Source organism: Microcaecilia unicolor, chromosome 7, assembly GCF_901765095.1.
Source record: "Microcaecilia unicolor chromosome 7, aMicUni1.1, whole genome shotgun sequence".
Classification (NCBI taxonomy): Eukaryota; Metazoa; Chordata; class Amphibia; order Gymnophiona; family Siphonopidae; genus Microcaecilia; species Microcaecilia unicolor.
The window spans coordinates 244,915,890-244,933,083 of record NC_044037.1 but is presented as its reverse complement, the minus strand read 5'-3'; the positions used below and the strand labels follow the sequence as shown (position 1 = coordinate 244,933,083).

General features: G+C 47.7%; 1 protein-coding gene across 1 annotated transcript in view; it reads left to right on the top strand.

The window, feature by feature from the left end:
- The window catches only part of PKP4 (plakophilin 4), a gene marked incomplete in the record, with an annotated part of 553,440 nt that overhangs the window by 206,239 nt on the left and 330,007 nt on the right, over window positions 1-17,194 (top strand).

Genomic DNA, 17,194 nt, shown 5'->3' with positions numbered 1-17,194 from the left:
TGTAGTAAAGGGGGGGGGGGGGGGGGCGTGGCACCACCTTCCCTTACTACGCAACTGCATCTAGTAACTATTTGAAAAAGGTCTCTTAATAGGTTTTCTGCCAACAGGCTAGTATCTGAAACAGATTTCTTTATCCTTGAGTGAATATTTCTGTTATACATTTTCATTATTACTCCACTGGGCTTTTTCTGGTAGGTACTTTGACTTTTTCCACTCCACCCCCCTTATTTGTTTATTTTTTTTTAATTCTAAAAGTTCCATGGAAATAATGGAGCCATTCTTTACTTACTTGTCTGCCTTTTTTCTTCAAATTCATAAAGCTCCTGGTTTTGAACATCTTGACTCCTCTTGGTGCCAAGTATCTTGGTACCACACATACTAAATTGAAGTCACATGAGTTAAAAAACGGGAAAACTTTCATACCCTTTGATACATGTTTTAGGTTGCAGAAATCTATGGCTCCAAGAGCAGTGTATTCCTAAACATCCATTCAATGTGTTTTCAATCGGCTTAAGGAATATTGAGCACTTAGAGGGTGGCTGTTCTGAAAAGAGAATTCTCACCTGACCTCCCATCAATCCCCTCTTGGTCACAGACTGGAAATAGGTTTACATCTGAAAAGAGAATTCTCACCTGACCTCCCATCAATTCCCTCTTGGTCACAGACTGGAAATAGGTTTACATCTGAAAAGCCTACCTTCCCTAACTTTCTGAGGATGGCTAAGGTCCCCTTTGAGCTGTAAACTGAGAGTTAACCTAGTGCACCTTTTTTCCTGGCACCATTTTTTAATTTCCTAAGTTCCCCACAGTTGCTTCATGAATTCAAATAGCTTCCCACCAATTAAAAAAAAAAAAAAGTCCCAAATTAACCTAGAGTCACCATCTCACTAAACAATTGTATTAGAGTTCATTATTACAGTGCCATCTTTTAACCCACTTTTTCTCAGGTCAGTTTTTAAATGCACACTCTGTCCTCTCAAAATGAGTCACCTTATGTTGAGTGGCAGGGTTTTTTTTCATAGTGTACATTCTGCAGACCATTATTAACCATGTTTGCGTAGCAGGTACTTCCACATTCTCTCTGGTTGCTAAGATTTCACATCTACCAGTTGCTAAGGCTGTATTTATGCACATTTACTTCTTCTGTGAGCGGTCCCAGTAACAAAATTTTAGGGTCCATTGTATGTCTCCCCTATGACTCCTGGAACAATGCATTTCAAATTAATCTAGAAGAGAAACTTGACAAGATTCAGATGTGGTTTGAGTCTTGACTTTTTCTCATCCCTACTAAATGTGAGGTTCTTTCGAATTTCAGATTCACTATTTTTTCCTTGGATTTCAAAACGTCCCATTATAGTAATGAACACTGTTAGGAGTCATTTGGGATTCTAAGCTTTCCTTTTCCTCTTAAGATGGTTATTGTGGCATGTTGCCTGGGAGCTGCTGCCCATACAGTCAGAAAAGTGGACAAAACAGGGAAAATCCTCCCTTTAAAAGGGGTTTGACTGCAGTTCCCAGGAGGCTATGCATTGTGAATTCAGGAGGGCTGTGCTCAAGAGATGGGGAAGCTGCTGACTCATCAGCCTTCCAGCTGGGCTAATTAACAGTGCTTTCCTGGAATGTGAAAGGGGAATTTTAAAAGGAAGGTTTTAGTTTTGAGAAGACACACCCAAGAGTTAGAGCAGCAGCCAGGGTTCTAGAGAGGCTCCAAGAGAGGGCACTCTAAGGTTACAGGGCAGGGCAAGGCTCAACCCTGTCAGCTCACAGCTGTGCCTAGAGTGGGAAAAGGAAACTCTTTTCAGTAAGAAATGGAAACTAGGTTTGATAACTCTGTTGCCAAAGGAGCCCCAGCCTGGAGAGTAGTGCTTCAGTGGGTGACTGAAGAAAAGGTTCAGTGCCTGGGATGAGGGAGCTGGATTCCTTGAGAGTAGGGACCAGTCCAGTGGCTGAGACAGGAGGGTTCAAGCTGTAATGGGGACAAGGAGCTAAGTGTTGGGGGCAGGGCCGCCCCGCTGCCGCCGCCCCCCATCGCTCCCCCCACCACTGCAGTCCGCGGTCTCACCTGCCTGCCTTCATGGCTCTGGGCCCCCTTCATTCAAAGCTGCAGTCGCAGATCGCATCTCTTCTGGCCTTCCCTCCCTGTGTCCCGCCCTTGTCTGATGTAACTTCCGGTTTCTGTGAGGGCGAAACACAGGGAGGGAAGGCCAGAAGAGAGTCGATCAGCGACTGCTGCTTTGAATGCAGGGGCTCCGGAGCCGAGGAGGCAGGCAGGTGAGATCGGGGACTGCAGTGCCGGCAGCCTGACCCCGGCGCCAGGCCCCCCTTGGAGGCCCAGACCCAGGGAATTTTGCCCCCCCCCCCCCCCCCCCCCCCTCTCGGCAGCCCTGGTTGGGGGTTGAAGTTTCACATAACCCAGAGGAGCTCCATGAGTTAGGGTAAGTTGCCAGACAGTTCTTTGTGTTTGCTCTCCTAAGTGATGTGGTAAAGAGAGAGGCATCTGATGTTGTATGGAAGGCTGTGAGAACCAGGGCACAGAGAATACCCTGCCCTTGATTAGTGTAGTGGTGGAAAGGCTACTGGAAAAGCAGAAACCTCATAGCTATTTCAAGTGATGATAGAATGGTGTTCATTCTGGTTATGTAGTAACGGGGGGGAGGGCTAGTGGAAAAGCAAACCCCGTAGTTAGTTTAAAGGGTGAAAAGAAATGGTGTTTAACCTTGAGTTTGTAAGGTAGCACAGTGGTGAAGTCAGTTATTAAGAAATACCCCATAGCTACTTTAATGGTTGAAAAGGAATGTGATTTAATCCTTATAAATGATATGGGGGGAAAAGTCCCATTGATTGCTTTTTTTTCTAAAGTAAATTGTGCTTAGAGTTGTGCTGTATGGGACCCGTAAGAAAACCTAGCCTTGGCTGTGTGTGAGCAAGGTCAGGCAGGAGATTTTAAGTAAGAGGTTGCAGGAATTTGTGGCATGTATTTTCATTACAAAGTTTGTTATATGCTGTTTAGTTCAGACGTATTAAAGAACCTGCATCTTACTGAATAGTCTTTAGTTTGTGTCTCATTATGGGCAGCCCAAAATGTGGGGAGAGGCTTCCTAGAGCAGAGGGTAAAGCCTTATCCATGCAGCCAGAAAAGGGAGCCCCAACGGGAGATATTGCATATTGTGCTCATTTTTCTATCTAAGGAAGATTCACTCGCTGAAGCTCTTCTTGGATTTCTTAACTACTAAAAATTTGATTCATACTTTAGTTATTAGCAGATTTGCTTTTGGCTGGATGCACTCAATACCAGTTAAAACTTCTCCAAGATCAAAATTCTGCATTAGACTTCTGTACAGCGCTAGTTTAATCACCATGTAACCCCTCTTCTTTGAGAACAGCATTGGTTACCTGTTAAGGAACACATTAAATTTAAGATCATGATACTAGCCCATAAAGCATATTACACAGGCATTCCTGCATACCTTCGTTCAATTTTGATCTCATACTCACCTTTGTGTACACTAAGATCATCTCAGGTGAATTTAGTGATCACCATCTCACAAGAGGCTTTGGCTTGATTCATCTCGCAGCTGAGTGGCACCGAATCTTTGGATTTGTCTTCTTCTAGAGATATGTAAAGAAGCCTATAAGACATCTTAAGTCTGGATTTCAAATATGGTTGTTAGACAGGCACTTGACAATTTATAAATTTGTGGCCTTTGTAATCTGTGGAGATTAGATTACATTGAAAATACAATTAGATTGTTTCAAATATTTCTAAATAGTAAATTGCTTCTGTGTCACAGTGGTTTTGAGTTGCCGGTTAAAATTGTCCTATACCCTCATCTTATGTCTGTCTTTATATATGTTTTATGATTTTGTTTTCTTGTACTTTTTTATGTTTATCATGTGAACCGCTCTATTCTCCGAGGACAAGCAGGCTGCTTGTTCTCACGACTGGGTGACGTCCGCGGCAGCCCCCACCAACCGGAAATAAGCTTCGCGGGACGGTCGACACGCAGGGCACGCCCACCGCGCATGCGCGGCCGTCTTCCCGCCCGTGCGCGACCGCTCCCGCCAGTTACTTTTTTTCCGCGACTGAGAGAGTTGTGTTTTCCCCTCTCTCTCGTTTCAGCCGCCGGATTTTTTCGACCGCGTTTACGCGGATCGTCGCTTTTGGCCTGTTCGGCCTCTTCTTCTTCTTTTTCTCTTTTATTAAAAAAAAAAAAAAAAAAAAAAAAAAAAAAAAAAAAGAATTTTGCGCGTGTGGAGCACGCGCTCCTTCTTTTCCCTCGCTTTCTAGCGGGGACGCCTCGTTGCGGCCTAGTGGCCGCTCGGTCGGTTTCAGTTTTCGTGGTGTGATTTTAGCCACCATTGCCGACTTTGACTTCGCCGACGCGATTTTTCCGTCGATGTCCTCGAAGGTCCTGAGTGGATTTAAAAAGTGTGGTCGCTGCGGCCGGCCGATCTCGCAGACCGACACCCACGCTTGGTGCCTCCAGTGCCTCGGGCCGGAGCACAATCTCAAGTCGTGCGTTTTGTGTCTCGGTCTCCGGAAACGGACTCAGGTTGCGAGGCAAGTTCTGCGGGACCGTCTTTTTGGAACTTGCGCCGGCCCCTCGACGTCGACCTCGACGGCATCGGTATCGAAGACCGGTTCTTCGGTACCGGTATCGATGCCCGAGACATCGGCACCGATGGCAGCGACCCCAGGAGAACAGGTCCCGTCGGCCCGCCGGTCCGCCGGCGAGAGTGGGGTAGAGAGACCGCGTGGGCAGTCGGCCCCGGTCACTCCCTCAACTCGTGAGCCACGGGACCGAACCCTGTCGGACCCGGTACCCCGAGACCGAGGGGGATCGACCTCCTCCTCCTCCATGCCCTCCGGCACCGGTGACGTGCACCGGAAAAAAGACAAGAAGCGCCGTCACCGGGAGCCCTCGGTGCACCCTGAAGAGGAGTCGACGCCGAAGCGTCATCGCAGAGAGGAGAGATCTCCGTCGGTGGTGGAGGTACCGACGCGTCGGGGTTCCGGCACCTCGGTGCCGTCTCCTGGCCCCCAGCAGCTTCCGGCACCGACACCCTTACCGGCCCCACCGCCTTTCCCGGCAGCGGGCCTGGACGAGTGCCTCAGAGCCATCCTTCCGGGGATCCTGGAAGGGCTGATGCGCCAGGCTGTGCCGGCGCCGGGGGTGCTTGCGCCCTCGGCGCCGATGACTGTGGCGCCGGCGAGCTCTAGCCCGGCGCCGGGGCAGTCGACACCGCCGCCGCTTGCGGTGCCGGTCTCGACAGCCACGCAGGTGGAGTCCCCGTCGACGTCGATGGAGGGAGCTCCGTCCCCGCCGGCGCGGGAGTCCACCGCTCGACGACACCGAGACCTCGGTGCCTCGACGTCGAGCCGGGCCCGGTACCGGACGCAGCTACATGAGCTAATGTCCGATACCGAGGATGAGGACTCGTGGGGGGAAGAGGAGGACCCGAGATATTTCTCCTCAGAGGAGTCTACGGGCCTTCCCTCGGACCCCACGCCGTCACCGGAGAGGAAGCTCTCACCTCCTGAGAGTCTCTCCTTTGCCTCCTTTGTGCGGGATATGTCTATAAGCATTCCCTTTCCCGTGGTCTCTGTGGAAGAGCCGAGGGCCGAGATGCTCGAGGTCCTCGACTATCCATCACCACCTAGAGAGTCCTCCACGGTACCGCTGCACAATGTCCTGAAGGAGACGCTGCTCCGGAACTGGGTGCGACCACTAACTAATCCCACCATTCCCAAGAAAGCAGAGTCCCAGTACAGGATCCACTCTGACCCAGAGCTCATGCGGCCCCAGTTGCCCCATGACTCAGCGGTCGTGGATTCTGCTCTCAAGAGGGCACGGAGTTCGAGGGATACCGCCTCGGCGCCCCCGGGGCGGGAGTCTCGCACTCTGGACTCATTTGGGAGGAAGGCCTACCAATCCTCCATGCTCGTGACCCGCATCCAATCTTACCTGCTCTATATGAGCATCCACATGCGGACCAATGTGCAACAGCTGGCGGACCTGGTCGATAAGCTCCCGCCGGAGCAGTCCAGGCCTTATCAGGAGGTGGTCAGGCAGCTGAAGGCGTGCAGAAAGTTCCTGTCCAGGGGGATTTTTGACACCTGTGACGTGGCATCTCGCGCTGCGGCCCAAGGTATAGTGATGCGCAGGCTCTCATGGCTGCGTGCCTCTGACCTGGACAACCGCACCCAGCAGAGACTGGCTGACGTCCCTTGCCGGGGGGATAACATTTTCGGTGAGAAGGTCGAGCAGATGGTGGACCAACTGCATCAGCGGGAAACCGCTCTCGACAAGCTCTCCCACCGGGCGCCTTCAGCACCCGCCCCCACGGGTGGGCGTTTTTCCCGGGCACGGCAGGCTGCACCCTATTCTTTTGCAAAGCGTAGGTACAACCAGCCGGCCCGAAGGCCTCGCCAGGCACAGGGACAGCCCCAGCGCGCTCGTTCTCGTCAACAGCGTGCGCCTAAGCAGCCCCCTGCGCCTCCACAGCAAAAGCCGGGGACGGGCTTTTGACTGGATCCACGGGAACATAGCCGCCCTACAAGTGTCCGTACCGGACGATCTGCCGGTCGGAGGGAGGTTAAAATTTTTTCACCAAAGGTGGCCTCTCATAACCTCCGACCAGTGGGTTCTCCAAATAGTGCGGTGCGGATACGCCCTGAATTTGGCCTCCCTGCCTCCAAATTGTCCTTCGGGAGCTCAGTCTTTCAGCTCCCTTCACAAGCAGGTACTTGCAGAGGAACTCTCCGCCCTTCTCAGCGCCAATGCGGTCGAGCCCGTACCACCCGGGCAGGAAGGGCAGGGATTCTATTCCAGGTACTTCCTTGTGGAAAAGAAAACAGGGGGGATGCGTCCCATCCTAGACCTGAGAGGCCTGAACAAATTCCTGGTCAAAGAAAGGTTCAGGATGCTTTCCTTGGGCACCCTTCTGCCAATGATTCAGAAAAACGATTGGCTATGTTCCCTGGATTTAAAGGACGCATACACTCACATCCCGATACTGCCAGCTCACAGACAGTATCTCAGATTCCGCCTGGGCGCACGGCACTTTCAGTATTGTGTGCTGCCCTTTGGGCTCGCCTCTGCCCCACGAGTGTTTACAAAGTGCCTCGTGGTGGTGGCGGCGTATCTACGCAAGCTGGGAGTGCACGTGTTCCCATATCTCGACGATTGGCTGGTCAAGAGCACCTCGGAGGCAGGAGCCCTCCGGTCCATGCAGTGCACTATTCAACTTCTGGAGCTGCTGGGGTTTGTGATAAATTACCCAAAGTCCCATCTCCAGCCTACTCAGTCTCTGGAATTCATAGGAGCGCTGCTGAATACCCAGACGGCTCAGGCCTACCTTCCCGAAGCGAGGGCTACCAATCTCTTGGCCCTGGCTTCGCAGACCAGAGCGTCTCAGCAGGTCACAGCTCGGCAGATGTTGAGACTTCTGGGTCATATGGCCTCCACAGTTCATGTGACTCCCATGGCTCGTCTTCACATGAGATCTGCTCAATGGACCCTAGCTTCCCAGTGGTTTCAAGCCACCGGGAATCTAGAAGATGTCATCCGCCTCTCCACCAGTTGCCGCACTTCACTGCTCTGGTGGACCATCCGGACCAATTTGACCCTGGGACGTCCATTCCAAATTCCGCAGCCCACGAAAGTGCTGACGACGGATGCATCTCGCCTGGGGTGGGGAGCCCATGTCGATGGGCTCCACACTCAGGGTCTGTGGTCCCTCCAGGAAAAGGATCTGCAGATCAACCTCCTGGAGCTCCGAGCGATCTGGAACGCACTGAAGGCTTTCAGAGATCGGCTGTCCTGTCAAATTATCCAAATTCGGACAGACAATCAGGTTGCAATGTATTACGTCAACAAGCAGGGGGGCACCGGATCTCGCCCCCTGTGCCAGGAGGCCGTCGGGATGTGGCGTTGGGCGTGTCGGTTCGGCATGCTCCTCCAAGCCACGTACCTGGCAGGCGTAAACAACAGTCTGGCCGACAGACTGAGCAGAGTCATGCAACCGCACGAGTGGTCGCTCCATGCCAGAGTGGTACGCAAGATCTTCCGAGCGTGGGGCACCCCCTCGGTGGACCTTTTCGCCTCTCAGACCAACCACAAGCTGCCTCTGTTCTGTTCCAGACTTCAGGCACACGGCAGGCTAGCGTCGGATGCCTTTCTCCTCCATTGGGGGACCGGCCTCCTGTATGCTTATCCTCCCATACCTTTGGTGGGGAAGACCTTACTGAAGCTCAAGCAAGACCGCGGCACCATGATTCTGATCGCGCCCTTTTGGCCCCGCCAGATCTGGTTCCCTCTTCTTCTGGAGTTGTCCTCCGAAGAACCGTGGAGATTGGAGTGTTTTCCGACTCTCATTTCGCAGAACGACGGAGCGTTGCTGCACCCCAACCTCCAGTCTCTGGCTCTCACGGCCTGGATGTTGAGGGCGTAGACTTCACTGCGTTGGGTCTGTCTGAGGGTGTCTCCCGGGTCTTGCTTGCCTCTAGGAAGGATTCCACTAAAAAGAGTTACTTTTTCAAGTGGAGGAGGTTTGTCGTGTGGTGTGAGAGCATGGCCCTAGAACCTCGTTCTTGCCCTGCACAGAACCTGCTTGAATACCTTCTGCACTTATCAGAGTCTGGCCTCAAGACCAACTCAGTAAGGAATCACCTTAGTGCGATCAGTGCTTACCATTATCGTGTGGAAGGAAAAGCCATCTCTGGAGAGCCTTTAGTCGTTCGATTCATGAGAGGCTTGCTTTTGTCAAAGCCCCCTATCAAGCCTCCTGTTGTGTCATGGGATCTCAACGTCGTCCTCACCCAGCTGATGAAACCTCCTTTTGAGCCACTGAATACCTGCCATCTGAAGTACTTGACCTGGAAGGTCATTTTCTTGGTGGCAGTTACTTCAGCTCGTAGGGTCAGTGAGCTTCAAGCCCTAGTAGCTCATGCTCCATATACCAAATTTCATCACAACAGAGTAGTGCTCCGCACCCACCCAAAGTTCCTGCCGAAGGTGGTGTCGGAGTTCCATCTTAACCAGTCAATTGTCTTGCCAACATTCTTCCCCAGGCCGCATACCCGCCCTGCTGAACGTCAGTTGCACACATTGGACTGCAAGAGAGCATTGGCCTTCTACTTGGAGCGGACACAGCCCCACAGACAGTCCGCCCAATTGTTTGTTTCTTTCGACCCTAACAGGCTAGGGGTCGCTGTCGGGAAACGCACCATCTCCAATTGGCTAGCAGATTGCATTTCCTTCACTTACGCCCAGGCTGGGCTGACTCTTGAGGGTCATGTCACGGCTCATAGTGTTAGAGCCATGGCAGCGTCAGTGGCCCACTTGAAGTCAGCCACTATTGAAGAGATTTGCAAGGCTGCGACGTGGTCATCTGTCCACACATTCACATCACATTACTGCCTCCAGCAGGATACCCGACGCGACAGTCGGTTCGGGCAGTCGGTGCTGCAGAATCTGTTTGGGGTGTAAATCCAACTCCACCCTCCAGGACCCGAATTTATTCTGGTCAGGCTGCACTCTCAGTTAGTTGTTCTTCGTAGGTCAATTTCTGTTGTTTCCTCGCCGTTGCGAGGTTCAATTGACCTGGGTTCTTGTTTTGAGTGAGCCTGAGAGCTAGGGATACCCCAGTCGTGAGAACAAGCAGCCTGCTTGTCCTCGGAGAAAGGGTATGATACATACCTGTAGCAGTTGTTCTCCGAGGACAGCAGGCTGATTGTTCTCACCTTCCCTCCCTCCTCCCCTTTGGAGTTGTGTATTTCATATTTTTTGCTAGTCATTCAACTGGCGGGAGCGGTCGCGCACGGGCGGGAAGACGGCCGCGCATGCGCGGTGGGCGTGCCCTGCGTGTCGACCGTCCCGCGAAGCTTATTTCCGGTTGGTGGGGGCTGCCGCGGACGTCACCCAGTCGTGAGAACAATCAGCCTGCTGTCCTCGGAGAACAACTGCTACAGGTATGTATCATACCCTATGTGCCCAACGAAGGGTGGTGTATCAAATGACAAAATAATCTCTTGTATGTATTTCAGGACTGTTTTCTAATATGATTGAATTTCCTTAAACCCTGCCAGGAGAGTGGGTGGAGTTAAAAACAGTAAAGGAATTAAAAAATGCATTGGATTAACACAGGGGATGCCTAAATAGAAAGAAGATAGAAACAAAACCTGGCTATTGAGGTGTGGTTATGGTCAAATGTAGTTGAGAACTAAGGCCCATGCCGGATGGACTTCTATGGTCTGTGTCCCTCATATGGCAAAAGATAGATTTAGATTGAATATGCATATTGTATATCCAGTGTGCTATGAGTGAGGGTGCTGTGCATTTCAAAGGGAGGGAAAGACACCTCAATGTTGAAATGAGCAACTATAACTGTATTGTCCCAAGACTGCATCATATTTAACTGCATATAGGTAGTTGGCGTGATGGCAAATTGCCAACCAGTATTTAAGCATGAATGGGTGGGTGCAGCTCTGTCTATCTTGTTGGGCAGAATGGATGGACCGTGCATGTCTGCTATCATTTTCTGTTACTGTGTTTTCTGTTTTGGCAGTTGAAATCGAGTCTCTCTTCCCTCTGTTTGACCCCAATGTTCTTATATAAAAACCTATCTAAGTTCCCTCTCTGAAGCAAACAAATGTTTCCTATGGATTGGGTTTGTAAATGATGTAGAGTACAGAAATCAGTGCTCTACAAGAGACACTAACTTTTTACATTGTTATCCCAAATGTGTGAGATTCGTTAAATCAGAAAACTGTATCAAATATAAACTTCCCATTTAGTTTCAACAGTCCTAGTCCCAATAAAGTTCTGTAATGGGGCAGGTCCACCACATATGTTTAAGTGCCCACTTCCCCACATACCCTCTAGCAACTTTCAGTCCCTTTCCGAAACATCAAGTGTAACCACCTTGGAGTATAATGCCATTAATAAAGCATTTTATAGCCATTTTCCAACAAATAACTCTGCATGGACCCTTTCAGTAAGCCCTTGTGTATCATTGCCCAGTCTAAATGTTCTCTCTTCACACCTATGTTTTCCCTCCATTATTGGTTTTGTGATATCGGGGGGGGGAGGGGGGGGGTCTTGCATTGAGGTACAAAGCTCTGTAGATTTGTTATCGCCCCTTTTGAGAGAGCCAAGCACTACAGCTTTTTCAATTAGGTCTTCTTCCAGAATCTGATCCCCTAAAGCTACCTTCTGTGGGTAGCTTCTTAGTTAATAGGTTTGAATTAGAAATAGATAGATATACCTACTATCTCTCATTTCCTCAAATTAAATTATTCTTGCCATTTCGAATAGATGTCCTAGCACTCAGAGGCCTTTGACACCCCATCTTGTAGATGAGCTGTCTGCCATACCCTATTGATAACCATGGCAGGGCCTATAGAGGAGTCCCTCAAATTGAATGCTCCTTGGTAGACTCTTAGTATGTAATCTGAGGAGAACTCCACTCCTGAATTGCATGTAGTTTGTTCACCAATATAATAATTGTGAAAGCTGTTAACTCCCATCCCTCCCCTATCCCTTGAAGCAACCAAAATCAGCCTTTGAAACCAAGGCAGTCTTTTGTTCCATATGTATTTAAACATCTTGCAGTGAAGGGTTTTTAAAGTATCTTTAGGAATCCAAGCAGGCAAGACCATAAAGTACAAAAACTTTCCCTAGCCACTGGGAACTCTGACAGTTTTGTCTCTATATCATACTCGGTATCTTGGAGTACTACAGTATACTGCTATGATACAGTTGATCTCCTTAGGCAGTAAGGTGGACTCCTAAATATTTAATGCTCTTAGCCCACTGGAATGGAAAAATATCCTGCAATTCTCTGCTGTGTTGTTGAAAGAGTAATGGTTAAGATTTCTGACTTAACTTTAAAGCCAAAAACCCTGCTATACACATTGATCTTTCGTTACTCCCTCTAAAGATTCCTAGGTCTCATAAGGGTTAGTAAAAATCAGCAAAGGGATTTTATAAATTCTCCCCCCACCCCCCATCTAAGAGTAGCCTAGTGGTTAGTGCAGTGGACTTTTGCCCAGAGTCGCAAGGAGCTGCAGTGGGAATCGAACTCAGTTCCCCAGGATCAGTCACTTAACCCTCCATTGTCCGTGGTACAAAATAAGTACCTGAATATATGTAAACCGCTTTGATTGTAGTTGCAAAAACCTCAGAAAGGCGGTATATCAAGTCCCATTTCCCTTTCCCATCTGAGCCCTTCTGTTTGAGGATTCCCCCTAATTTTCTGCACAAATGGTTGTTACCAATGGGGTACTGCCCATTGATTCTCAACAGTTCTAAGGTAGCTGCATACAAAACATGCACCCACTCAAATACTGGTCCTCCAATCCCCAGAGCTCAACATTTTAAAATAAAAGCTGCCATGAGACCCTGTCAAAGGCCTTTTCTGCCTGATTAGCCAGCAAGTTTGTTGGGCAGCCTGTACTTTCCACATCAATTTTAGCACTTTCTTGATGTTTGTCTCCCTCTGGTAAATCTTGCCTGGTTTACATTAACCATTTGAAGAATCGCCCCTTGCAGTCTTGCTGCTAAAATATTTATAAGTATTTTAATTATAAGTCTGTCCTGAGCAGGGAGATTGGCTGGTATGAGCCACTTTTCCTGTGGATCCTTCTCAGGCTATTCAGCCCTTGTAATGCATCCAAGCTGCTGACTGCAAATTGAGTTCTGGTAATATACCTATGCAAACAGAGGTTTCAAAACAAGTAACTGCTCTAGTTGGCAGTCAACTTCCATGCATGCAAAATGCATAATGAACCAAAATTAAGGTTGTCGTGCCTGGGAGTCAGCATTCACTGACAAGGCCAGTATTAATTAAGGTTCAACTTAATTTGCTGATTTGCAGTATATTAATGGTAATAAATAGAAATAAATCAAAACATTTGAAAAGAAAATAAGATGATACCTTTTTATTGGACTGACTTAATACATCTTTTGATTAGCTTTCGAAGGTAACCCTTCCTCAGATCGGAAATAAGCAAATGTTGACAAACAGGGGCGTATCTGAGGTTCGGCGGTAGGGGGGGCAGGGGCTAGAATGAGGGGGCACATTATAGCCCCCCCGGCTGCTGCCGCCGCCCCCCTACCGCCGTTAACCCTCCCTCCCCCGCCGTCACCTACCCCCGAGGTCCGCTTCCTCCTGCCGGCTTTTTAAAATATTGCTTCAGCTTGCGGGGGACCCCAACCCCCCGCTAGCCCAGCCGCGGTCTTCTTTAACTTCTTCATCCTCATCGTGCTGAAAGCTGCATGCATCCTTAGTTCTAGTTGGACTATGCTTCCGACACGCCCACGTGAACTTTGGTCGTCCCCGCGATGGAAAGCAGTTGAGGACGCCCAAAATCGGCTTTCGGTTTATGCCGATTTGGGTGACCCTGGGAGAAGGATGCCTATCTCCCGATTTGTGTCAAAAGATGAGTGCCCTTTCTTTCGAAAATAAGCCTGAAAGTCATATTAAATAGGTATAATAAAATTAACTAAAATTAAAGGAATAAAATAAAAGAAGAAAGAGGGAGAACCAGACAAGGATGTTAGGTTACAAATGTTCATAATTATAAGGAAGAGGAGTCAAGAAGGAGATTACTAAACCCTAGTAGAAACAAGAGGAAGGGAGGAAATAACAGAGACAGATATGCGCTGGTGAGGTACTTTCCAGGGCCACAAAACCAGCAAGACTATCAGTGAAAAACCAGCAGAAATTTTCAGGTAGAAATACCATATGTCTTAAGAGAAAAAATTTGTTTTAAGAGCAGCCTTAAAGTTATTAATTAACTGTTTGATGAAGAGGGATTGAATTCCAGTTGATAGGTGCAATAACAGAAAAACAAGTTGATCTGGCGCAATGGGAATGAATCTGCAGATAGGTAGGTACTATTAGCAGGTGTTGATTGACGGAGCGCAATGAATACCCAAGAACATAGGGGAGAAGTGATCTAAAGAGGAATTGAGGGAGTCCTGAGTTCAGGATTTGATGTGTCAGTATCAACATTTTTAAAAGAATGCGATAACGAACCAGAAGCCTGTATTCCATTTTCAGAAGAGAGATAACACTGTCGTATTTTCTTGCACTATAGATTGGTTTAACCACAGTATTCTGGATTAACTGTAAGCGGCAGATTTGACAGAGGAAGACCATGAAAAAGAGAATTACAATAGTTCAGTTGAGAAATGATTAAAGTATGAGCCAATAAGCTGTGGGACTGTAGATCAAAGAATGAATGTGCAGCCCTAATCTGCCTCAAGGTGAAAAAAAAGACTTCTGTTCAACTGTAGAAATGAGGGGGAAAAGTGAGCTGATTATCAACAATTCCAGGTATCTTAATGGTGTTTTATTTAGCTTCAATTTGTTTGACCGTAGCCAGCTAGTGACCTTATTCATTCTCACACAAATTTCATCAATAACTTGCATGGAGCAGAATTCCAGGGAAAAAAGCAGTTGAACATTATCCTTTTAAATAAATAAATTGAGAGAGAGAGATACCTAATGACTGCAGAATGGCTAAAGGAGAAAGAAACAGAGAACTGGTCCCAAGACAGATCCCTATGGGTCACCACAAGAAAGAGTAATAGGTGAATGAGGAAAGGGATTTCTGCCATTGAACCTGAAAGATCCCATCAGACAAGTAAAATTTAAAGCAAGAGAGTGGGGTGCCAACAATTTCTTATAGATTCTAGATGACAGAGCAGGATCTCATGATTTACTAGATAAAAAGCTGCATTAAGATCCCAATGAAATAAGGACTTCCCTGCCATTATCCATGGAACGATAAATGTTCAGTACTAAAATGAGCATGGTTTGACAAGGATGCAATATGTTGTTCCTGTAAAAAAAGGATGCTATTTTTCATTCAACAATTTTGCTACCTTTGAAAGAAAGGGAAGTTGAGACAGTCGTTTTAGTAAGTTAGATTGGTCTGAAGAGGGTTGTTTGAGAAGTGGAGACACAGTAGCTGTTTTCCATTTAAGAGGGAAATACCGAAGAGAGAGAGAGAGAGACTGGCAACAATCCACAGCATGAATATAAAAGATCAGAGAGGGGCTAATTTTGTTTTAGGAAGTAAGCAGGAATGGAATCAGTATGAGCAGTAGAACACTGGAGATACCCTCTCAATCTGATGTACTTTGTGTTGTCTTGAAAAATGACATGGTGCTAAAGGAAGTGGTCCTGTCAACGAGGAGAGGAAGGAGGTGGACTAGAATCCTATATATTGGTTATCTTACTAATAAATGCAAGAGCAAAGGTATCTGCATCTACCTGTGACGATATTGGAACATGATGAGAAGAATTAGTCACCTGACAGAGAATCTTATACAGACAGGAGTGTTTAGTATTTCATTGGCGTAAAGAAGAAGAATCTTTTTTAGCGGGCATAACCATGGCTTTGGAATGTGAAGCTGCAGCATTAAAAAGCACAAGATCCAATGAAAGCCTGAGTTTACATAATCTGCACTCATGATCATGCATTTGAAGTTTCAAAAGATGAAGACCCTGATGATACCGGGGTGATTTTGATGCTGACTAGTGTGTACAAAGCACGGTGGTGCTGCCTTATTGAAGGCAGGGGTCACAATAATATCCCAAATGGACAATTGGTCTTTCAGAGGAAGTGAGCCTTAATCTCTTTAGCCTTTCCTCATACGAGAGGAGTTTTTGAACCTTTTCTAATTCTTTTTTATAAGATATGGTGACCAGAATTGAATGTGATACTCAAGGTGCGGTCGCACCATGGAGCAATACAGGGGCATTATAGTATTCTCGGTCTTAATTACGATTCCTTTCCTAATATAACTTTACATTATAGCTGTGCCAGTGACACTTGTAATCATGCAAAAATATCTTTTCCTTATCAGATTTAGTTTTGTGATGGGAAGGGAGGACCATCATGGTGGGGGGGGGGGGGGGTGTTTGTTTGTTTGTTTTTAAGTAAGTGTAGACCTATAATCCAGTTTGTTTTTTAATTTATGCATTTCAGAAACCAAAAAGCTAAAAAAAAAATTGGTGTAATGGTAAGGTGAAGGGTCCTATGGGGCATTGAGTCATATACATAGAGCATATTTCAGTCTTCTTTTCGTAGCATGCAGTTAGCATTAAATATTGAACAAAATTGCTGTGTTATGTTTTTCATATGATGCATATTAAAGCATGCATTTAGATTTCAACGTCCACAAGTACTTTTGTACCTGCAGTCCCTGCCAATCCCAATTTAACTGGCATACATCTATCCAGGCCTTTTCAAAGTCTGCTCATATTCTATGATTACATTCAGAAGGTAATTTTGTAAAGTTCCCCCCCCCCCCACAGGTAAACACTCTTAACTCACAGAAAAGGGCTTTTATAAAATGGCCCCACAACATAGTTTTATATGACCTGCATATATTTGTGTTCAGGGCCGTAGATGGGCAGAGGGTGGGTGGAGTTGTGAACTATGCAAGTGTTTTATAAAATATGCACATATGCCTATATTTGTGTGGGTGGAATTTGCAAGAACACATGTAGATTGTAAAATACACTAATCTATGCATGTACTTGCACAGCCAGGCCATAGTGGATTGCTACTTTCTCGCTATTTTGTAATTAAATATGTAGAAATGAGGGTCTACAAACAGACCGTAGGTGATAAATTATTATTGGACTAAATATCTCTGAGAGTTTTTCAACTATTTTTCTTTCATCAGATCAGTGAGGGAACCAGGGGCGTATCTGGACTTCACCAGTAGGGGGGTCCAGAGCTGAGGTGAGGGGGCACATTTTAGCCCCCCTCCCCCGGCGACCCCAGTCCCGCTGCCAGGACCAGAACCACCTCCAATAACTGTCACCCGCTGTCACCTGTACTGGCAGGGGACCCCAACCCCCGCCAGCCGAAGCCGTCGTCCTTTGTTTGTTTGTTTTCTTCTTTCTGACACTGACATCCTGCACACGTCGACGTCAGAGACGAGTCAGACTCAGAAAGAAGAAAACAAACGAATGAAGGACAACGGCTTCGGCTGGCGGGGATTGGGGTCCCCCGCCAGGAAAGGTAGGCATCGGCAGGTTGGCGGCGGGAGGGGGGGTTGCGAGGGCCGTCAGTAGGGGGGTCCAGGGCCAAATCTACTGGGGCCCTTGCCCCCGTTGCCCCATTACAGATACGCCCCTGGAGGGAACTTCATAGTTAACACTGTGTTTA